This window comes from Oncorhynchus nerka, linkage group LG11 (genome assembly GCF_034236695.1).
Source record: "Oncorhynchus nerka isolate Pitt River linkage group LG11, Oner_Uvic_2.0, whole genome shotgun sequence".
NCBI lineage: Eukaryota > Metazoa > Chordata > Actinopteri > Salmoniformes > Salmonidae > Oncorhynchus > Oncorhynchus nerka.
In genome coordinates this window covers 24,184,979-24,208,982 of record NC_088406.1, presented here as the reverse complement: position 1 = coordinate 24,208,982, position 24,004 = coordinate 24,184,979, and the positions used below count along the sequence as shown (strand labels likewise).

Here is a 24,004-nt window from a genome sequence, read left to right as displayed (position 1 = left end):
AGAGTGAGTGAGTGAGTGAGTGAGTAAGTGAGTGAGTGAGTGAGTGAGAGAGAGAAAGAGAGAGAGAGAGAGAGAGAGAGAGAGAGAGAGTGAGAGAGTGTGAGAGAGTGTGAGAGCGAGAGAGAGAGTGAGAGAGAGAGAGAGAGTGAGATGGAGAGAGGGAGAGAGAGAGAGAGAGGGAGAGAGAGGGAGAGAGAGAGAGGGAGAGAGAGGGAGAGAGAGAGAGGGAGAGAAGGAGGGAGAGAGAGGGAGAGAGAGAGACAGAGAGGGAGAGAGAGAGAGAGAGAGAGAGGGAGGGAGAGAGAGGAGGGAGAGAGAGGGAGAGAGAGAGAGGTAGAGAAAGAGGGGGAGAGAGGGAGAGAGAGGCAGAGAGAGAAAGAGAGAGAGAGAGAGAGAGAGGAGGGAGAGAGAGGGAGAGAGAGAGAGAAGGAGGGAGAGATACTCAGTAGATTGTTTAAGACGGCCCCTGTGTATTACCTGAAGAATAACGCATCAGAAATAAATGCAGAGGCATAGAAGCGTTCAGCTTGGGAAAATAATCATAAAATAGCATCAAAGCAAATGGTGTGTGATGAGGCGAGAGAGGACGTAACAGTCTCGATTGGCGAGGTTGCCTTGCCACCACAAAATGGCCAAATAAAAAATCCATCACTGTGGTAGGAAAAATAAACCTAATATACAGCCTTATAAAAAAAGATTGCAGTCAGAGTCCACTATAACTGCAGGACACCTTCAAATACTGTGACCAAAATACTATTTACTTCAGTAATTTTGTAGTGTAACTGCAGTTACAGTACAGTATAACTGCAGTTCAACTGCAGTACACTGCAGTTATTCTGCAATTACTGAGTCCAAAATATCACAGTCGACTGCACTTACTGCACTTTTACAGCAATTTCAAAACTGCAATCTTTTATTGAAAGGGCACAGCCAAGTGAAGAAGTTTCCCATTATTAAGGTATAACTAAAGATATGCTCAACTCTTCCACCTCAGTGCTTGGCAGGACAAGGAACCGCTACACCCAATTCGTGATTACATTTTAGCTCAGGGAGCGGAGGGGTCAAGGTGACGAGCGTTGACTGTCATGGCAGACATCCTCTTTTTCAAAGTTGAATGAATAAAGACATGGCCTCGCGCTGGGCTGCTAGCTGCTTGTCACACCTCCAGGCTGATATCAGATCCCCCACCAGAGGAGAGCCTTTCTGAAGGACAGATTAGGTTTGAACCGATGGCCCCGGCTCGGCTTCGGCTCGGCAGCAGTATGGTAACAGGAACAGATGTGGGGGGCACTTGGCAGAGCTGTGGGGCTCGCCACCCTATTTGCTGTGCTAAATTGTTTGCTAAATATGTGTCTCCGTGTCACATTAGCCTTTTATGAGATAGATTTATGATTAGAAAAACCCAGGCAACGGCCTGGCAGTCTTCAAGGAGAGACTGGGCAGGGTCACGTTTTAATCTAATGGATGTAGATGAATGACACATTATGAGTAGATGGCAGTGAGAAGGAGCAGGAACTAGACGTCATGGTTTAAGTTCTACAGAGGGGCACTAAGTCAGCCGAGTTAAGAAATTATATCAAGGGGACTAACTGCAGTTTTATCAGTAGTACCAGTGGTGGTGTGTGTTTCTGTAACTTGAGGGCCAAAATACTCTGGGGGTCCCCAGTCATTATCAGACCTGACAGAGCATCCTTGATAAGACGAACCGGATCACAACAAAAATGGGTCAAAGCACGCACACACACACAGCTGGATAGTGGCCACACACACACACACACACACACACACACACACACACACACACACACACACACACACACACACACACACACACACACACAGTGGTAATGCCAGAACCCTCGCTCTAACTTTCATCCTCCTACTGTTTGAACACACCGCAGGATAGACAGCTATCTAATCAAATCATACAAAATCAATGTTACTCAAACGTTTTAGAACTGTAATTATACATTAACTGACTGGCACTAGTACGTGCAGTATTACAGCAGGTGAGCAGCTTACAGAGATAATAACAAGTTTATACCAACAATAATAACATAATATAATAATATCAGTAATGTGTTTATTGAAATTGTGTGGTTAGTTACTGTAGGCTATTTTGCATCTAATTACCTAGTTATGTATAAGGCCCTACCTTACCTCTGCTCTCTCCCTGTACCCCATCACACACACCGATTGGCTCTTGATTGCCCCACAACCTCCTCTGCACTTTACACACATATTTCTCTCACACCCTCTCCTCCCCCGGCCCTCTCAGCTGCAGGGCAGAGAAAGACTGTCAGCCACATAGCTCCAGAGTTGAGGCCAAATTGAAAACACTGTAATTATGCTCTTCATGAAATTAGTCAGACGAGGAATGAAAAAAACTCACACTAGAAGAGAAGCTGTCCGTTTCTGAAGAACTCATTCTAATCTAGTTTGTGTGTTCAGGCTAGAGCCGGAGCTGGAGAAACCAGAGTGGCGTGAGATTCTGTGTGTGTGTGTGTGTGGGTGTGTGTCTGGGTGTGTGTGTGTGTGTGTGTGTGTGTGTGTGTGTGTGTGTGTGTGTGTGTGTGTGTGTGTACAGGAGATTTTAATTAAAAATACTCTTCTCCACGAGCACAGAGGGGGGACTCAGACATGATTAGCTCAACCTTGTCCTTTCACTCTTAATTACATAAAGGCTACTCTGAGGGAGTTAATGTCATCCCACTGTCTCTCTGACTGACAGAGAGAACCCACTGTCTCTCTGACTGACAGAGAGAACCCACTGTCTCTCTGACTGACAGAGAGAACCCACTGTCTCTCTGACTGACAGAGAGGAACCACTGTCTCTCTGACTGACAGAGAGAACCCACTGTCTCTCTGACTGACAGAGAGGAACCACTGTCTCTCTGACTGACAGAGAGAACCCACTGTCTCTCTGACTGACAGAGAGAATCCACTGTCTCTCTGACTGACAGAGAGAACCCACTGTCTCTCTGACTGACAGAGAGAACCCACTGTCTCTCTGACTGACAGAGAGAACCCACTGTCTCTCTGACTGACAGAGAGAACCCACTGTCTCTCTGACTGACAGAGAGAACCCACTGTCTCTCTGACTGACAGAGAGAACCCACTGTCTCTCTGACTGACAGAGAGAACCCACTGTCTCTCTGACTGACAGAGAGATCCCACTGTCTCTCTGACTGACAGAGAGAACCCACTGTCTCTCTGACTGACAGAGAGATCCCACTGTCTCTCTGACTGACAGAGAGAAACCACTGTCTCTCTGACTGAGAGAGAACACAGAACACACTCTCTGCTCTGTGAAACCCAACTGTACTCATCACACAGCTCCAGTCCACAACACAATATGGCTGAACTGCTGCATTCTGGACCCAAATAAGTTTTATAATGTGTACCTAATAGCTATTTGTTGTGCATCAGACCATGAGCCTTAATCTCTTCTCTACAGGCAGTACACTGGACAACTCACAGGGTCCTAAACAAATCAGGACTGTTTGACTCTGACTGCTCAGGGGCAGGTTGGGTGTTTAGGAGTGCCGACAGTGTGTGAGGCCCCAAACACCCACTTCCCCTATGTCACTATAGTTAGTCACAAAACCCCCACTTCCCCTATGTCAATATAGTCAGTCACAAAACACCCACTTCCCCTTTGTCAATATAGTTAGTCACAAAACACCAACTTCCCCTTTGTCAATATAGTTAGTCACAAAACACCCACTTCCCCTTTGTCAATATAGTTAGTCACAAAACACAAGCAGGATACACGTCAATAACTCAGCATAGACACAGGAACAGGTTCAAAACAACACACACACACCGTCACCACCCAACCTCTAGCCAACAGCCCATAACAGACCACCACCCAACCTCTAGCCAACAGCCCATAACAGACCACCACCAAACCTCTAGCCAACATTCCATAACAGACGACCACCCAACCTCTAGCCAACAGTCCATAATAGACCACCACCCAACCTCTAGCCAACAGTCCATAATAGACCACCACCCAACCTCTAGCCAACAGTCCATAACAGACCCAACCTCTAGCCAACAGTCCATAATAGACCCAACCTCTAGCCAACAGTCCATAACAGACCCAACCTCTAGCCAACAGTCCATAATAGACCCAACCTCTAGCTAACAGTCCATAACAGACCACCACCCAACCTCTAGCCAACAGTCCATAATAGACCACCACCCAACCTCTAGCCAAAAGTCCATAATAGACCACCACCCAACCTCTAGCCAACAGTCCATAATAAACCACCACCCAACCTCTAGCCAACAGTCCATAACAGACCACCACCCAACCTCTAGCCAACAGTCCATAACAGACCCAACCTCTAGCCAACAGTCCATAATAGACCCAACCTCTAGCCAACAGTCCATAACAGACCCAACCTCTAGCCAACAGTCCATAACAGACCCAACCTCCTGTCAACAGTCCATAATAGACCCAACCTCTAGCCAACAGTCCATAACAGACCCAACCTCTAGCCAACAGTCCATAACAGACCCAACCTCTAGCCAACAGTCCATAACAGACCACCACCCAACCTCTAGCCAACAGTCCTTAAACCACCCAACCTCTAGCCAACAGTCCATAATAGACCACCACCACCCAACTCCCAGACAACAGCAGGAAATGTCAATCAGTTAAACAGGCATGTTACCACTACTCCATCACCTACTGTCAGCCAATTACAGAGAGCTAACAGCAATCAAACAGCCAATCAGTATAAACACAACACTGAGATGGATGGATGGATGGATGGATGGATAGAGAGATGGATGGATGGAGGGGTAGAGAGATGGATGGATGGAGGGATAGAGAGATGGATGGATGGAGGGGTAGAGAGATGGATGGATGGATGAAGGGATAGAGAGATGGATGGATGGATGGAGGGATAGAGAGATGGATGGATGGATGGATGGAGGGATAGAGAGATGGATGGATGGAGGGATAGAGAGATGGATGGATGAAGGGATAGAGAGATGGATGGATGGATGGAGGGATAGAGAGATGGATGGATGGATGGAGGGATAGAGAGATGGATGGATGGATGGAGGGATAGAGAGATGGATGGATGGAGGGGTAGAGAGATGGATGGATGGATGGATAGCGAGATGGATGGATGGAGGGATAGAGAGATGGATGGATGGAGGGATAGAGAGATGGATGGATGGAGGGGTAGAGATGGATGGATGGATGGATGGAGGGGTAGAGAGATGGGTGGATGGAGGAATAGAGAGATGGATGGATGAAGGGATAGAGAGATGGATGGATGGAGGGATAGAGAGATGGGTGGATGGAGGGATAGAGAGATGGATGGATGGAGGGATAGAGAGATGGATGGATGGATGGAGGGATAGAGAGATGGGTGGATGGAGGGATAGAGAGATGGATGGATGGAGGGATAGAGAGATGGATGGATGGAGGGATAGAGAGATGGATGGATGGAGGGATAGAGAGATGGATGGATGGAGGGATAGAGAGATGGATGGATGGAGGGATAGAGATAGATGGATGGAGGGTAGAGATGGATGGATGGATAGAGATGGATGGATGGAGGGATAGAGAGATGGGTGGATGGAGGGATAGAGATGGATGGATGGAGGGATAGAGAGATGGATGGATGGAGGGGATAGAGAGATGGGTGGATGGAGGGATAGAGAGATGGATGGATAGAGGGATAGAGAGATGGATGGATGGAGGGATAGAGAGATGGGTGGATGGAGGGATAGATAGATGGATGGATGGATGGAGGGATAGAGAGATGGATGGATGGAGGGATAGAGAGATGGATGGATGGAGGGATAGAGAGATGGATGGATGGAGGGATAGAGAGATGGTTGGATGGAGGGATAGAGAGATGGATGGATGGAGGGATAGAGAGATGGATTGATGGAGGGATAGAGAGATGGATGGATGGAAGGATAGAGAGATGGATGGATGGAGGGATAGATAGAGAGATGGATGGATGGAGGGGTAGAGAGATGGATGGATGGAGGGATAGAGAGATGGATGGATGGTGAGATAGAGAGATGGATGGATGGAGGGATAGAGAGATGGATGGATGGAGGGATAGAGAGATGGATGGATGGATGGAGGGATAGAGAGATGGATGGATGGAGGGATAGAGAGATGGATGGATGGAGGGATAGAGAGATGGATGGATGGAGGGGTAGAGAGATGGATGGATGGAGGGGTAGAGAGATGGATGGATGGAGGGATAGAGAGATGGGTGGATGGAGGGATAGAGAGATGGATGGATGGAGGGATAGAGAGATGGATGGATGGAGGGATAGAGAGATGGGTGGATGGAGGGATAGAGAGATGGATGGATAGAGGGATAGAGAGATGGATGGATGGATGGATGGAGGGATAGAGAGATGGGTGGATGGAGGGATAGAGAGATGGGTGGATGGAGGGATAGAGAGATGGATGGATGGAGGGATAGAGAGATGGCTGGATGGAGGGATAGAGAGATGGATGGATGGAGGGATAGAGAGATGGTTGGATGGAGGGATAGAGAGATGGATGGATGGAGGGATAGAGAGATGGATTGATGGAGGGATAGAGAGATGGATGGATGGAAGGATAGAGAGATGGATGGATGGAGGGATAGAGAGATGGATGGATGGAGGGGTAGAGAGATGGATGGATGGAGGGATAGAGAGATGGATGGATGGTGAGATAGAGAGATGGATGGATGGAGGGATAGAGAGATGGATTGATGGAGGGATAGAGAGATGGATGGATGGAAGGATAGAGAGATGGATGGATGGAGGGATAGAGAGATGGATGGATGGAAGGATGTTCCTGGGTAAGATAAAGTAGCTTTTTAATTCCCAGTTATAAATCCTTCTTTGTAGACATGGCAACAGTTGCTAAAAGTAGTCCTAATGATTGATGATATATTTTTCTAAATCAGTTTCTATGCAGATGGTAGACTCAGTTTCTATGCAGATGGTAGACTCAGTTTCTATGCAGATGGTATATTCAGTTTCTATGCAGATGGTAGACTCAGTTTCTATGCAGATGGTATACTCAGTTTCTATTCAGATGGTAGATTCAGTTTCTATGCAGATGGTAGATTCAGTTTCTATGCAGATGGAATATTCCGTTTCTATGCAGATGGTAGATTCAGTATCTATGCAGCTGCTAGATTCAGTTTCTATGCAGATGGTAGATTCAGTTTCTATGCAGATGGTTGACTCAGTTTCCATGCAGATGGTAGACTCAGTTTCTGTGCAGATGGTAAATTCAGTTTCTATGCAGATGGTAGACTCAGTTTCTATGCAGATGGTAGACTTTATAGATATAAGCTAGTGTGAGTCCATGTGCTACCTGGCTACACTTTTCACTTTCAATTAACAATGTCATGATTGTGCCAATGTGTTTGTCTTGAACTACGATCTGTTGTTGTGAATGCAGAGAATTGCAGAAGACAATTTGTAGCAAAGGCCCATGGAGTTGGTGGAATCATCCTTTAATTAATGGCCACTTGCTCAGCAGGGCCAGGGGCTCTTTAATTAGGTCAGGTGGAAATGTCTGACAGATCTCAACTCATTAAAAGGAGGAAATCGCCACCGCCCGACCTCGCTGCTTTCTCTCCCACAAATCCGTCTAATCCAGACATTCTGTGCGTCCATGAATCAACCACAAACTACCCAGTAAATATACCACTTTGTGGTTAAAGGAATTCCTGCCTCAGTCTCATCCATTCCTCGGTCACCTGACCAACTGTTCACCTTCACTATTGTCAGTCCTCCTACCTGTCCAGCAACCCACACAGATTACAAAAATCTTTCACAAATGTTTATCTTATAATGTATAAGGTTTCCCTTATGAGATAGTCTACCCAAATTACAAGGTATGACCAAGCCATGCTTTGCTTTCCCTGGCATTGTTGGCACCCGCTAACATTTTAGCATTTGTGGCAAAAATACAAGTCACGGGACTGATATTTTTTTGGACATTTTTCATGTTCAAATCATCTATATGTGACTTTGTTGAGCTTCACAATCAATTTTAGATACTTTTGGATGTTTTGGACATGATGCTCAAAAATGTATATTATCAGTCTGATGATTTGAATGGGATTTGTGCCACAAATGCTAAAACATTAGCATGTAGAAAACTAAACCAAAGCATGAATTGCTGTCAGACTTTGTCCATAGACTGCTTACAGGGTAAGGAAACCAATGTGCCATTTTGTAATTTGGGTGAACTATCCCTAGTGGTAGTTACCCAGTTTAGTCTGTGTTATGGTCTTTAGTCTACTCCAAGACATTAATGAATCACAAGCACTGTGTATTCTATGGATGTACGTCCAATCACCACAGAAGCCCCGGCCTCCCTGTATAAGGACAGGCAACGAATGAAAGAGAAGAAAAAAATGGACCAAAACACAAACAGAACACAGCTAAGGCAATCACATAAAAGCACCCTGGAAATCAATAGTTTCTATTTTCTACTTCCCTGTGTAGAATGGCCTGGGGGAGAAACAGCATGTGTCCACACTCCTCTCATGCAAGGCCATTTAGAGTTCAATGTGTTCAAATATCCCTATTAGAGTTTACGACCCTTTTAATACCCGAGAGGACAGTACTTATCCTTCAGGCCTATCCTCTATAGCAGCCCGTAGTTTGGCCCTGCCTCTGGCCAAGGGGCCTTTCTTTTATATGGAGGAGCAACAAAGCACTATAGTATCATGATATCTTCTGGGTGAATGACTGGAATTAGCATCAGTCACGTACTGTAGCTTCCCCTTATAATGTAAATATCTCTACCCAAGGCTGATGACTCCAATTCACAACGGAAAATCAATAAGACTATTAATTCAGTGTTACATAATTCCAATGAAGTCACGGAGTTCATTGTATCTCTCTCTGTAGAAGAGCCTCACCTACTTAGAGCCCATTGCTACTGTAGTGTGTCTAGTGACTAGTGTTTCCACACCATTAAAAATAATGGTGTAAAAGGAGCTGGCACTTTGGGATGAGCAGGAACAGAATACACAGGATGCATGTGGAGCTGATGGAGTTAGAGAGGTAGGATGGTTCACACTGTAGGACTGCCTCAGGTGACATCGCTCTCAATGCAGTTTACCTTCAGGGGAAGAGAGAGAGGAGAGGAGGAAGAGAGAAGAGAGGGAGATGGGAAGAGGAGAGAGGGAGAGGGTATGAAAAGAGGAGATGAGGAGAGGGGAAAGATCGGAGAGAAGAAGAGAGGAAGAGAGGAATAATGGGAGGAGAGAGAGAGGAGGAGAGGGAGAGAATAATTGTGACAAAGATATGTCTATGAATAGCTGTTGTGAAGATATTTGTTTCAGGGAACTTTATGAGCCTGTAGTGATGTGCCCTAGAGAATCCTGCTGAAACAGCATTTATGATTGACTCTTCAGATCAGTCAGACAGCCAATCAGCAGCCAGATGACTGTTTTGCTATCATCTTGACAACTGAAATCTCAAAGTAAACGTTTTTGTATGTGTGTGTGTGTGTGTGTGTGTGTGTGTGTGTGTTTCTGTGTGATTGTATAGTTCCAATGTTGGAGGGTGTGTGGAGTTCAGAAGTCATATCGGGGATCAGAAGCTTATACAGGGTGATCTTCTGGCCATTGAAATGGTAAAATATGCAAGGCTTTATGAGAGTCTGTCTGAACTGAGTTCCCTGCATTTACACCGTGTAATCCAAACTAAAATGCTTAGAGGCTAAATGTTCTCTCTGCTCTCATTGGAGAGAAGTTTTGTTGCAGAGGGAGAAGTCATGGAAAACGCTTCACAGAACGGCACAGAACTTTTTCCACTCAGGTCTTTTGGCACCGGTGGGCCACCATCGCTCATTGATACTGTTCAAATTGGGCCAGGGACTAGGGAGTAGAAAGATAGGGCAGGTTCTGCCAAATGTGTTTGTGTATGAGGCGGAGTGAGGGAGAGAGATGAGAGAAAATGATAGGCAGATTATTTCACAGCAACTGAGGAAAAACTGGCAATGGCTCACTGGACTCGACTTCGTGCTATGCCTACACCTGTCTCTATGAGTGTGTATGTACACTATCCAGTATATAGAAAGTATGTGGACACCCCTTCAAATGAGTTGATTCGGTTATTTCAACCACACCCGTTGCTGACCAGTGTATAAAATCGAGCACACAGCCATGCAATCTGGATAGACACTGGCAGTAGAATGGTCTTACTGAAGAGCTCAGTGATTTTCAACGTGGCACCGTCATAGGATGCCACCTTTCCAACAAGTCAGTTTGTCAAATTTATGTCCTGCTAGAGTTGCTGTATTGAAGGGCGTGTAGCGTGTAAAAAAATAGACTGTCCTCGGTTGCACTACTGAGTTCCGAACTTCCTCTGGAAGCAACAGCAGCACAAGAACTGCTCACAGGGAGCTTCATAAAACGGGTTTCCATGGCCGAGCAGCTGTACACAAGCCTAAGATCACCATGCGCAATGCCAAGTGTCGGGTGGAGTGGTGTAAAGCTCGCCACCATTGAACTCTAGAGAAATGGAAACGCATTCTCTGGAGTGATGAATCACGCTTCACCATCTGGCAGTCTGACGGACGAATCTGGGTTTGGCAGATGCCAGGAGAAAGCTACTGGCCGAATGCATAGTGCCAACTGTAAAGTTTGGTGGAGGAGGAATAATGATCTGGGGCTGTTTGTCATGGTTCGGGCTAGGCCCCTTAGTTCCAGTAAAGGGAAATCTTAACGCTACAGCATTCAATGACATTCTAGACAATTCTGCGCTTCCAACTTTGTGGCAACAGTTTGGGGAGGCCCTTTCCTGTTTCAGCATGACAATGCCCCTGTGCACAAAGCGAGGTCCATAAATGGTTGTCGAGATCGGTGTGGAAGAACTTGACTAATCTGCAAAGAGCCCTGACTGACTGCGAGACAGGCTTAATCACCCAACATCAGTTCCGACCTCACTAATGCTCTTGTGGCTGAGTGGAAACAAGTTCCTTCAGCAATCTTCCAACATGTAGTGGAAATCCTTCCCAGGAGAGTGGAGGCTATTATAGCAGGAAAGGGGGGACCAACTCCATATTAATGCCCATGATTTTGAAATGGCAGGTGTCCACATACATTTGGTCATGTAGTGTATGTGTGTTTGTATGTGTGTATATTTTTTGTGTATGTGTGTGAGTGTGTGTGGGCAAGGAATAGTGGTAAATGCTAGGATCACTAGCCCTCTCGCTGTGTATACATGTCTATTCTTCTCTGTGTGTGTGTCTGTGTGTGTGTGTGTGTGTGTGTGTGTGTGTGTATGCACAGTATGCGTGTATGTGTGACCCTTGCCTCAGCTCTCCAGTGTGTCTTCATTAACACGTTCAACACTTGACAGGTGACAACCCCCCCCTTTCTACCTCTGTCCTCTACCACACCTCTTCCTCCATCTGTCCATCTCTCTACCTCTGTCCTCTACCACACCTCTTCCTCCATCTGTCCATGTCTCTACCTCTGTCCTCTACCACACCTCTCCCTCCATCTGTCCATCTCTCTACCTCTGTCTTCTACCACACCTCTCCTTCGATCTGTCCATCTCTCTACCTCTGTCCTCTACCACACCTCTCCCTCCATCTGTCCATCTCTCTACCTCTGTCTTCTACCACACTTCTCCCTCCATCTGTCCATCTCTCTACCTCTGTCTTCTACCACACCTCTCCCTCCATCTGTCCATCTCTCTACCTCTGTCCTCTACCACACCTCTTCCTCCATCTGTCCATCTCTCTACCTCTGTCCTCTACCACACCTCTTCCTCCATCTGTCCATCTCTCTACCTCTGTCCTCTACCACACCTCTCCCTCCATCTGTCCATCTCTCTACCTCTCTCTTCTACCACACCTCTTCCTCCATCTGTCCATCTCTCTACCTCTTTCCTCTACCACCATCTGTCCATCTCTATACATCTGTCCTCTACCACACCTCTCCCTCCATCTGTCCATATCTCTACCTCTGTCTTCTACCACACCTCTCCCTCCATCTGTCCGTCTCTCTACCTCTGTCCTTTACCACACCTCTTCCTCCATCTGTCCATCTCTCTACCTCTGTCCTCTACCACACCTCTCCTTCGATCTGTCGATACTCTCTCTACCTCTGTTCTCTACCACACCTCTCCCTCTGTCTCTCCATCTCTCTACCTCTGTTCTCTACCATACCTCTCCCTCCATCTGTCTCTCTCTACCCCTGTCCTCTACCAGACCTCTTCCTCCATCTCTCCACCTCTGTCCTCTACCACACCTCTCCCTCCATCTGTCCATCTCTCTACCTCTGTCCTATACCGCCAGACTATCTTCCTCTCTCCTCTGCCAGACTAACTTCCTCTCTCCTCTGCCAGACTAACTTCCTCTCTCCTCTGCCAGACTAACTTCCTCTCTCCTCTGCCAGACTATCCTCCTCTCTCCTCTGCCAGACTATCTTCCGCTCTCCTCTGCCAGACTATCTTCCTCTCTCCTCTGCCAGACTAACTTCCTCTCTCCTCTGCCAGACGATCTTCCTCTCTCCTCTGCCAGACTAACTTCCTCTCTCCTCTGCCAGACTAACTTCCTCTCTCCTCTGCCAGACTAACTTCCTCTCTCCTCTGCCAGACTAACTTCCTCTCTCCTCTGCCAGACTAACTTCCTCTCTCCTCTGCCAGACTATCCTCCTCTCTCCTCTGCCAGACTATCCTCCTCTCTCCTCTGCCAGACTAACTTCCTCTCTCCTCTGCCAGACTATCTTCCTCTCTCCTCTGCCAGACTATCCTCCTCTCTCCTCTACCAGACTAACTTCCTCTCTCCTCTGCCAGACTAACTTCCTCTCTCTCTCTCCTCTGCCAGACTATCCTCCTCTCTCCTCTACCAGACTAACTTCCTCTCTCCTCTGCCAGACTAACTTCCTCTCTCTCTCTCCTCTGCCAGACTATCCTCCTCTCTCCTCTGCCAGACTAACTTCCTCTCTCCTCTGCCAGACTAACTTCCTCTCTCTCTCTCCTCTGCCAGTGTATCCTTCATCTCTCCTCTGCACATTTCTTTATCTCCCCTCTGAATTAATCTTCCATCTCTTTCTCTCTCTCCCTAAAAAACAGTTCATTCCATCTTTATTCTAATCCTTTGCTCAAACAGAAGTGGGATAATTTTGGGCCAGGGGACCAAATGCCAACTTCCCGCTCTCTGCGGGAAGATCTGAAGTCATATTTTCCACAGTGTTAGTTCCAATGCCACTACTCTACTGAAAACACAACATCTGATAAGATCAAAACAGTGGTGGACTTGAGCTACGGGGCTACCATTTTTGTTCCAACACAAATACTGTGATTCACTTATCATGGTCTTTAGTCAGGTGTGATAGCCCTTTAGGATTGGAGTTACCCACCTGTGTCTTAAGCAATCTCCAATATATGAATCAATGACATCAAAGCTCAGTTGGTAGAGCATGGTGCTTGCACCGTCAGGGTTGTGGGTTCAACTCCCAGGGCCAACCATAAGTATATTGTATGCACGTATGACTGTAAAGCGCTTTGGATAAATACGTCTGCTAATTGTCACATGTTATTGTTATATGACGTCAATCCTGTCCTCACTAGCAAGCTGTGGCCAGAACTAGAGGACCCCTGCTAACCAATGGAAATGGGCCTGACATGAGGAACAAAGGCTTTGATTGACTCTGCTAGGCTCGGATTGTTGGGTTATTTTCTCAGTGTGAGTCTTCCGAAAGCAAGGGCTCTCAAATTGTACTCCAAACCTCCATTTTCCCCTCGTCCTAGAAATGCAGGAAGTGTAATTGCTGCCTCACCATTGTGTTCCTGTCTCCATACCATGTCATTTCCTGGTCTGATCCAGTCCGATCCAGCCGGGCTAGTCTGAGTGCAGGTCATACCGAGACAGTAGCTTTACAGTTAACTCAGCAGGCTAGCTCAGGTCAAAAACAACTATTTGAACAGGTTTTTCTGTGATGATGAAAAAAACTGAGGGAAAATGCTTTCGGACAAAAAATATGAAAATCTATCTCCATTTGCCAAACAAAAGGCACAATGACTGTACATATGAAACATGCAAGGCAAACGAGCATAAAAACGTGCCCAGGATACGGTTGGCTGTTATTACAGCTGGCACTACCGTGGAAACGCAGGCTAATTAGCAGCTAGCGGAGGCGTGAGACTGGATATTAATGCTAATTTATTTCTACTGACGACTTGGATCTCCCCTCACAACGGCAGTAGAGGTCAACACCACCCCAACACACAGACAGATGTTGGTCTGTCAAGAATCACATTTCGTGATGGATTTAGGATGGTCATTCTGGATTGATATATGGGGTCTGTAATGTTCGGTGGGTGTTCCACTTTGACATTGTGATACCAATTAGCATATCTCGAGATGTGGTAACAACCTCAATATTGCCATTTTCCGTTCACACACACACACACACACACACACACACACACACACACACACACACACACACACACACACACACACACACACACACACACACACACACACACACACCTCAGCGTCATCCCTTTCCAAGTCACTCCCTTGCCTATTTAATCCACCCTTGCATTTTGGTTCCTCTTCCCCAGTAAAGCTCAGGGGTCTCATTCATAATTTCTGTTTAAATGTTGCATTAAATATCTGCATGTGCCATTTTTGAAAAGACTGTGTGCGTACACAAATATTGAGATTTTGAAACTTGGCGCACACCATACAATAACAGGTTAGAGCCTTAAGTAAGCCTCTCACTGTAAGGTTGTACCTGTAAGGTTGTACCTGTTGTATCCAGCGCACGTGACAAATAAACTTTGATTTGATTTGACATACGCATGTTTCCCATTATAAATCAGACCTGTCATGGAACTGTGCACGTGTGAACGAGCATTATAACTCCGCCTGAAAAACACCCATCATTCACCTTTTGGGGTTCACTTTGGAATGATTGGAAGTAGGACAAGACAGTATATCTGAAGGAAATACCAATGGTGAACTTGATCAAATGTCTTTGGAGTTGTTGGCAGAATGTCTTCTTTCGCAGTGACATTTCCTGCATCTTGTCATTTCTGAAACACATAAACAATTGCAAATTGTTGTGGACTGTAAACAGATCGTTTGAATTCGATAATGTTTTGGAATTGACTTTCTCCTGAACCTAAATATGCTACACTGCCCTCTAAATCTGAAACATTGTCTCTGAATGATAGGCCCAATTAAATGAGAGATGCACATGGTCATTTGTTATATGGCTCCTTCAGAAACATGAACCCATCATGTCCACAAAGGTGCAATAGTTATCCTATACGTATTATATATTATGTTTCTAAATTAAGTGTCTACTCGAGAAATCAATGGAAAAGATTAACATTCGGTTCTAGCGTTAAACTGCGTATCGGATCGGATCGCATAGAGCAAAATACTTGAAATAGCTTCTCTTTTTATTACTGTGAAGTGGATGAGAGATGGGACAAATGGTGCCATATCCTAACTTGTTGTAGGCCTATAAGCCATTTCACGAGTATCAAACCATCACAGTCAGAAAAGGTGAGGAATTTATTCTGCAATGATCATGGAAATTAAATAAATAATGGGAAATATATTTGTAATTATTTCAGAATGCTAAGACACAATAAATCGTTTTTTTCTCATTAACAGCAAATTATTGCATCTAGTTATGAATAAGTCAACAGACACTGAGTGAACAAAACATTAATTAAGGAAGCTATTCTTAATGTTTTGCAAAATCAGTGTATATTCACCATTTGTACAGGGCTACCAGGCTACTTTTGTTTTCTTGCAATGCAATACTTCAACCACTAGAAACTGTGTGTACCCATGGTCTAAAGTTTGTGGGAGGATAAGCACATTCACACGTGCATGCACGATTTGTGGCATATTTTGTGCGTAGGCAATGTTTATAAATGAGGCTCCAGCCCACCTCAGTGTCCTCTGTTTCAGCTGTTCCCTGGATGTATGTCCCTGTCCCCTCCTTCAAATGCACCCATCACCATCCCATCTCTGTCAGCTAGCTAATTAACTTCAGCGACTTTACACCCCTACATTATCTTTACTGCATCTCCTCAATACGCCCCTTTATCTACATTATAGCTCCAGTCATCTCCTCCAGAATCACCGGTGTTTAAACACGACAGCCCTGACCCTCTATGACTATACAACTCAATGCAGCTGGAGACAGACAACCAGGGTTAAATGGAGCTGTTAGGGGTTCTGCTGTCTATGTGTCACCAGTGTGTTATAAAATCTCAACGTATTTATAGGAATGTACTGTTAATGAGCTGTGAGCTGTTATAGATGCTTATAACAAGTGTTACAATGCACTGACAATGGGGAGGCAGATACACTACGGATGCATTATGTATGTATTATACTATTGGGTTAATAGAAGGCATTGGTCTCTGTAGATACATACAGCTCAGGGTTCAGCCAGAGACAACATCTGTAAAGCCAGTTCAGTGTTCTAACAGCCAGAGACAACATCTGTAAAGCCAGTTCAGTGTTCTAACAGCCAGAGACAACATCTGTAAAGCCAGTTCAGTGTTCTAACAGCCAGAGACAACATCTGTAAAGTCAGCTCAGTGTTCTAACAGCCAGAGACAACATTTGTAAAGCCAGCTCAGTGTTCTAACAGCCAGAGACAACATCTGTAAAGCCAGCTCAGTGTTCTAACAGCCAGAGACAACATCTGTAAAGCCAGCTCACTGTTGTAACAGCCAGAGACAACATCTGTAAAGCCAGCTCAGTGTTCTAACAGCCAGAGACAACATCTGTAAAGTCAGTTCAGTGTTCTAACAGCCAGAGACAACATCTGTAAAGTCAGCTCAGTGTTCTAACAGCCAGAGACAACATCTGTAAAGTCAGCTCAGTGTTCTAACAGCCAGAGACAACATCTGTAAAGTCAGCTCAGTGTTCTAACAGCCAGAGACAACATCTGTAAAGTCAGCTCAGTGTTCTAACAGCCAGAGACAACATCTGTAAAGCCAGTTCAGTGTTCTAACAGCCAGAGACAACATCTGTAAAGCCAGTTCAGTGTTCTAACAGCCAGAGACAACATCTGTAAAGTCAGTTCAGTGTTCTAACAGCCAGAGACAACATCTGTAAAGCCAGCTCAGTGTTCTAACAGCCAGAGACAACATCTGTAAAGCCAGTTCAGTGTTCTAACAGCCAGAGACAACATCTGTAAAGCCAGTTCAGTGTTCTAACAGCCAGAGACAACATCTGTAAAGCCAGCTCAGTGTTCTAACAGCCAGAGACAACATCTGTAAAGCCAGTTCAGTGTTCTAACAGCCAGAGACAACATCTGTAAAGCCAGTTCAGTGTTCTAACAGCCAGAGACAACATCTGTAAAGCCAGTTCAGTGTTGTAACAGCCAGAGACAACATCTGTAAAGCCAGCTCAGTGTTCTAACAGCCAGAGACAACATCTGTAAAGTCAGTTCAGTGTTCTAACAGCCAGAGACAACATCTGTAAAGCCAGTTCAGTGTTCTAACAGCCAGAGACAACATCTGTAAAGCCAGTTCAGTGTTCTAACAGCCAGAGACAACATCTGTAAAGCCAGTTCAGTGTTCTAACAGCCAGAGACAACATCTGTAAAGCCAGCTCAGTGTTCTAACAGCCAGAGACAACATCTGTAAAGTCAGTTCAGTGTTCTAACAGCCAGAGACAACATCTGTAAAGCCAGTTCAGTGTTCTAACAGCCAGAGACAACATCTGTAAAGTCAGCTCAGTGTTATAACAGCCAGAGACAACATCTGTAAAGTCAGTTCAGTGTTCTAACAGCCAGAGACAACATCTGTAAAGCCAGTTCAGTGTTCTAACAGCCAGAGACAACATCTGTAAAGTCAGTTCAGTGTTCTAACAGCCAGAGACAACATCTGTAAAGTCAGTTCAGTGTTCTAACAGCCAGAGACAACATCTGTAAAGCCAGTTCAGTGTTCTAACAGCCAGAGACAACATCTGTAAAGCCAGTTCAGTGTTCTAACAGCCAGAGACAACATCTGTAAAGCCAGTTCAGTGTTCTAACAGCCAGAGACAACATCTGTAAAGCCAGTTCAGTGTTCTAACAGCCAGAGACAACATCTGTAAAGCCAGTTCAGTGTTCTAACAGCCAGAGACAACATCTGTAAAGCCAGTTCAGTGTTCTAACAGCCAGAGACAACATCTGTAAAGCCAGTTCAGTGTTCTAACAGCCAGAGACAACATCTGTAAAGCCAGTTCAGTGTTCTAACAGCCAGAGACAACATCTGTAAAGTCAGTTCAGTGTTCTAACAGCCAGAGACAACATCTGTAAAGCCAGTTCAGTGTTCTAACAGCCAGAGACAACATCTGTAAAGCCAGTTCAGTGTTCTAACAGCCAGAGACAACATCTGTAAAGCCAGCTCAGTGTTCTAACAGCCAGAGACAACATCTGTAAAGCCAGTTCAGTGTTCTAACAGCCAGAGACAACATCTGTAAAGCCAGTTCAGTGTTCTAACAGCCAGAGACAACATCTGTAAAGCCAGTTCAGTGTTGTAACAGCCAGAGACAACATCTGTAAAGCCAGCTCAGTGTTCTAACAGCCAGAGACAACATCTGTAAAGCCAGTTCAGTGTTCTAACAGCCAGAGACAACATCTGTAAAGCCAGTTCAGTGTTCTAACAGCCAGAGACAACATCTGTAAAGCCAGTTCAGTGTTGTAACAGCCAGAGACAACATCTGTAAAGCCAGCTCAGTGTTCTAACAGCCAGAGACAACATCTGTAAAGCCAGTTCAGTGTTCTAACAGCCAGAGACAACATCTGTAAAGCCAGCTCAGTGTTCTAACAGCCAGAGACAACATCTGTAAAGCCAGCTCAGTGTTCTAACAGCCAGAGACAACATCTGTAAAGCCAGTTCAGTGTTGTAACAGCCAGAGACAACATCTGTAAAGCCAGTTCAGTGTTCTAACAGCCAGAGACAACATCTGTAAAGCCAGCTCAGTGTTCTAACAGCCAGAGACAACATCTGTAAAGTCAGCTCAGTGTTCTAACAGCCAGAGACAACATCTGTAAAGCCAGTTCAGTGTTCTAACAGCCAGAGACAACATCTGTAAAGCCAGTTCAGTGTTCTAACAGCCAGAGACAACATCTGTAAAGCCAGTTCAGTGTTCTAACAGCCAGAGACAACATCTGTAAAGTCAGCTCAGTGTTCTAACAGCCAGAGACAACATCTGTAAAGCCAGCTCAGTGTTCTAACAGCCAGAGACAACATCTGTAAAGCCAGTTCAGTGTTCTAACAGCCAGAGACAACATCTGTAAAGCCAGTTCAGTGTTCTAACAGCCAGAGACAACATCTGTAAAGCCAGCTCAGTGTTCTAACAGCCAGAGACAACATCTGTAAAGCCAGTTCAGTGTTCTAACAGCCAGAGACAACATCTGTAAAGCCAGTTCAGTGTTCTAACAGCCAGAGACAACATCTGTAAAGTCAGTTCAGTGTTCTAACAGCCAGAGACAACATCTGTAAAGCCAGCTCAGTGTTCTAACAGCCAGAGACAACATCTGTAAAGCCAGTTCAGTGTTCTAACAGCCAGAGACAACATCTGTAAAGCCAGCTCAGTGTTCTAACAGCCAGAGACAACATCTGTAAAGCCAGTTCAGTGTTCTAACAGCCAGAGACAACATCTGTAAAGTCAGTTCAGTGTTCTAACAGCCAGAGACAACATCTGTAAAGTCAGTTCAGTGTTCTAACAGCCAGAGACAACATTTGTAAAGTCAGTTCAGTGTTCTAACAGCCAGAGACAACATCTGTAAAGCCAGTTCAGTGTTCTAACAGCCAGAGACAACATCTGTAAAGCCAGTTCAGTGTTCTAACAGCCAGAGACAACATCTGTAAAGTCAGCTCAGTGTTCTAACAGCCAGAGACAACATCTGTAAAGTCAGTTCAGTGTTCTAACAGCCAGAGACAACATCTGTAAAGCCAGTTCAGTGTTCTAACAGCCAGAGACAACATCTGTAAAGTCAGCTCAGTGTTCTAACAGCCAGAGACAACATCTGTAAAGTCAGCTCAGTGTTCTAACAGCCAGAGACAACATCTGTAAAGTCAGCTCAGTGTTCTAACAGCCAGAGACAACATCTGTAAAGTCAGCTCAGTGTTCTAACAGCCAGAGACAACATCTGTAAAGCCAGTTCAGTGTTCTAACAGCCAGAGACAACATATGTAAAGCCAGTTCAGTGTTCTAACAGCCAGAGACAACATCTGTAAAGCCAGTTCAGTGTTCTAACAGCCAGAGACAACATCTGTAAAGCCAGCTCAGTGTTCTAACAGCCAGAGACAACATCTGTAAAGCCAGTTCAGTGTTCTAACAGCCAGAGACAACATCTGTAAAGCCAGTTCAGTGTTCTAACAGCCAGAGACAACATCTGTAAAGCCAGTTCAGTGTTCTAACAGCCAGAGACAACATCTGTAAAGCCAGCTCAGTGTTCTAACAGCCAGAGACAACATCTGTAAAGCCAGTTCAGTGTTCTAACAGCCAGAGACAACATCTGTAAAGCCAGCTCAGTGTTCTAACAGCCAGAGACAACATCTGTAAAGCCAGCTCAGTGTTCTAACAGCCAGAGACAACATCTGTAAAGCCAGTTCAGTGTTCTAACAGCCAGAGACAACATCTGTAAAGCCAGTTCAGTGTTCTAACAGCCAGAGACAACATCTGTAAAGCCAGCTCAGTGTTCTAACAGCCAGAGACAACATCTGTAAAGTCAGCTCAGTGTTCTAACAGCCAGAGACAACATCTGTAAAGCCAGTTCAGTGTTCTAACAGCCAGAGACAACATCTGTAAAGCCAGTTCAGTGTTCTAACAGCCAGAGACAACATCTGTAAAGCCAGTTCAGTGTTCTAACAGCCAGAGACAACATCTGTAAAGTCAGCTCAGTGTTCTAACAGCCAGAGACAACATCTGTAAAGTCAGCTCAGTGTTCTAACAGCCAGAGACAACATCTGTAAAGCCAGCTCAGTGTTCTAACAGCCAGAGACAACATCTGTAAAGTCAGTTCAGTGTTCTAACAGCCAGAGACAACATCTGTAAAGCCAGTTCAGTGTTCTAACAGCCAGAGACAACATCTGTAAAACCAGTCCAGTGTTCTAACAGCCAGAGACAACATCTGTAAAGTCAGCTCAGTGTTCTAACAGCCAGAGACAACATCTGTAAAGCCAGCTCAGTGTTCTAACAGCCAGCGACAACATCTGTAAAGCCAGTTCAGTGTTCTAACAGCCAGAGACAACATCTGTAAAGCCAGTTCAGTGTTCTAACAGCCAGAGACAACATCTGTAAAGCCAGCTCAGTGTTCTAACAGCCAGAGACAACATCTGTAAAGCCAGTTCAGTGTTCTAACAGCCAGAGACAACATCTGTAAAGCCAGTTCAGTGTTCTCAGTGTTCTAACAGCCAGAGACAACATCTGTAAAGTCAGTTCAGTGTTCTAACAGCCAGAGACAACATCTGTAAAGTCAGTTCAGTGTTCTAACAGCCAGAGACAACATCTGTAAAGCCAGTTCAGTGTTCTAACAGCCAGAGACAACATCTGTAAAGTCAGTTCAGTGTTCTAACAGCCAGAGACAACATCTGTAAAGTCAGTTCAGTGTTCTAACAGCCAGAGACAACATCTGTAAAGCCAGTTCAGTGTTCTAACAGCCAGAGACAACATCTGTAAAGCCAGTTCAGTGTTCTTCTAACAGCCAGAGACAACATCTGTAAAGCCAGTTCAGTGTTCTAACAGCCAGAGACAACATCTGTAAAGCCAGCTCAGTGTTCTAACAGCCAGAGACAACATCTGTAAAGCCAGTTCAGTGTTCTAACAGCCAGAGACAACATCTGTAAAGCCAGTTCAGTGTTCTAACAGCCAGAGACAACATCTGTAAAGCCAGTTCAGTGTTCTAACAGCCAGAGACAACATCTGTAAAGCCAGCCAGTTCAGTGTTCTAACAGCCAGAGACAACATCTGTAAAGCCAGCTCAGTGTTCTAACAGCCAGAGACAACATCTGTAAAGCCAGTTCAGTGTTCTAACAGCCAGAGACAACATCTGTAAAGCCAGTTCAGTGTTCTAACAGCCAGAGACAACATCTGTAAAGCCAGTTCAGTGTTCTAACAGCCAGAGACAACATCTGTAAAGAGTTCAGTGTTCTAACAGCCAGAGACAACATCTGTAAAGCCAGTTCAGTGTTCTAACAGCCAGAGACAACATCTGTAAAGCCAGTTCAGTGTTCTAACAGCCAGAGACAACATCTGTAAAGCCAGTTCAGTGTTCTAACAGCCAGAGACAACATCTGTAAAGCCAGCTCAGTGTTCTAACAGCCAGAGACAACATCTGTAAAGCCAGTTCAGTGTTCTAACAGCCAGAGACAACATCTGTAAAGCCAGCTCAGTGTTCTAACAGCCAGAGACAACATCTGTAAAGCAGCTCAGTGTTCTAACAGCCAGAGACAACATCTGTAAAGTCAGTGTTCTAACAGCCAGAGACAACATCTGTAAAGCCAGTTCAGTGTTCTAACAGCCAGAGACAACATCTGTAAAGCCAGTTCAGTGTTCTAACAGCCAGAGACAACATCTGTAAAGCCAGTTCAGTGTTCTAACAGCCAGAGACAACATCTGTAAAGCCAGTTCAGTGTTCTAACAGCCAGAGACAACATCTGTAAAGCCAGCTCAGTGTTCTAACAGCCAGAGACAACAACATCTGTAAAGCCAGTTCAGTGTTCTAACAGCCAGAGACAACATCTGTAAAGCCAGTTCAGTGTTCTAACAGCCAGAGACAACATCTGTAAAGCCAGTTCAGTGTTCTAACAGCCAGAGACAACATCTGTAAAGTCAGTTCAGTGTTCTAACAGCCAGAGACAACATCTGTAAAGCCAGTTCTCAGTGTTCTAACAGCCAGAGACAACATCTGTAAAGCCAGCTCAGTGTTCTAACAGCCAGAGACAACATCTGTAAAGTCAGTTCAGTGTTCTAACAGCCAGAGACAACATCTGTAAAGCCAGTTCAGTGTTCTAACAGCCAGAGACAACATCTGTAAAGCCAGTCTGTACTCAGTGTTCTAACAGCCAGAGACAACATCTGTAAAGTCAGTTCAGTGTTCTAACAGCCAGAGACAACATCTGTTTCAGTGTTCTAACAGCCAGAGACAACATCTGTAAAGCCAGTTCAGTGTTCTAACAGCCAGAGACAACATCTGTAAAGCCAGTTCAGTGTTCTAACAGCCAGAGACAACATCTGTAAAGCCAGCTCAGTGTTCTAACAGCCAGAGACAACATCTGTAAAGCCAGTTCAGTGTTCTAACAGCCAGAGACAACATCTGTAAAGCCAGTTCAGTGTTCTAACAGCCAGAGACAACATCTGTAAAGCCAGTTCAGTGTTCAGTAACAGCCAGAGACAACATCTGTAAAGCCAGTTCAGTGTTCTAACAGCCAGAGACAACATCTGTAAAGCCAGTTCAGTGTTCTAACAGCCAGAGACAACATCTGTAAAGCCAGTTCAGTGTTCTAACAGCCAGAGACAACATCTGTAAAGCCAGTTCAGTGTTCTAACAGCCAGAGACAACATCTGTAACAGTCAGCTCAGTGTTCTAACAGCCAGAGACAACATCTGTAAAGTCAGTTCAGTGTTCTAACAGCCAGAGACAACATCTGTAAAGCCAGTTCAGTGTTCTAACAGCCAGAGAACATCTGTAAAGCAGTCTGTTCTAAAGCCAGTCTCAGTTCAGTGTTCTAACAGCCAGAGACAACATCTGTAAAGCCAGTTCAGTGTTCTAACAGCCAGAGACAACATCTGTAAAGCCAGTTCAGTGTTCTAACAGCCAGAGACAACATCTGTAAAGTCAGTTCAGTGTTCTAACAGCCAGAGACAACATCTGTAAAGCCAGTTCAGTGTTCTAACAGCCAGAGACAACATCTGTAAAGCCAGTTCAGTGTTCTAACAGCCAGAGACAACATCTGTAAAGCCAGCTCAGTGTTCTAACAGCCAGAGACAACATCTGTAAAGCCAGTT

General features: G+C 45.2%; 1 protein-coding gene across 1 annotated transcript in view; it reads right to left on the bottom strand.

Annotated features, from left to right (window-relative positions):
• LOC115126092 (calsyntenin-2-like) overlaps positions 1–24,004 on the bottom strand; it is a 546,721-nt gene that overhangs the window by 205,624 nt on the left and 317,093 nt on the right. The gene's annotated exons all lie outside the window — the stretch shown is intronic.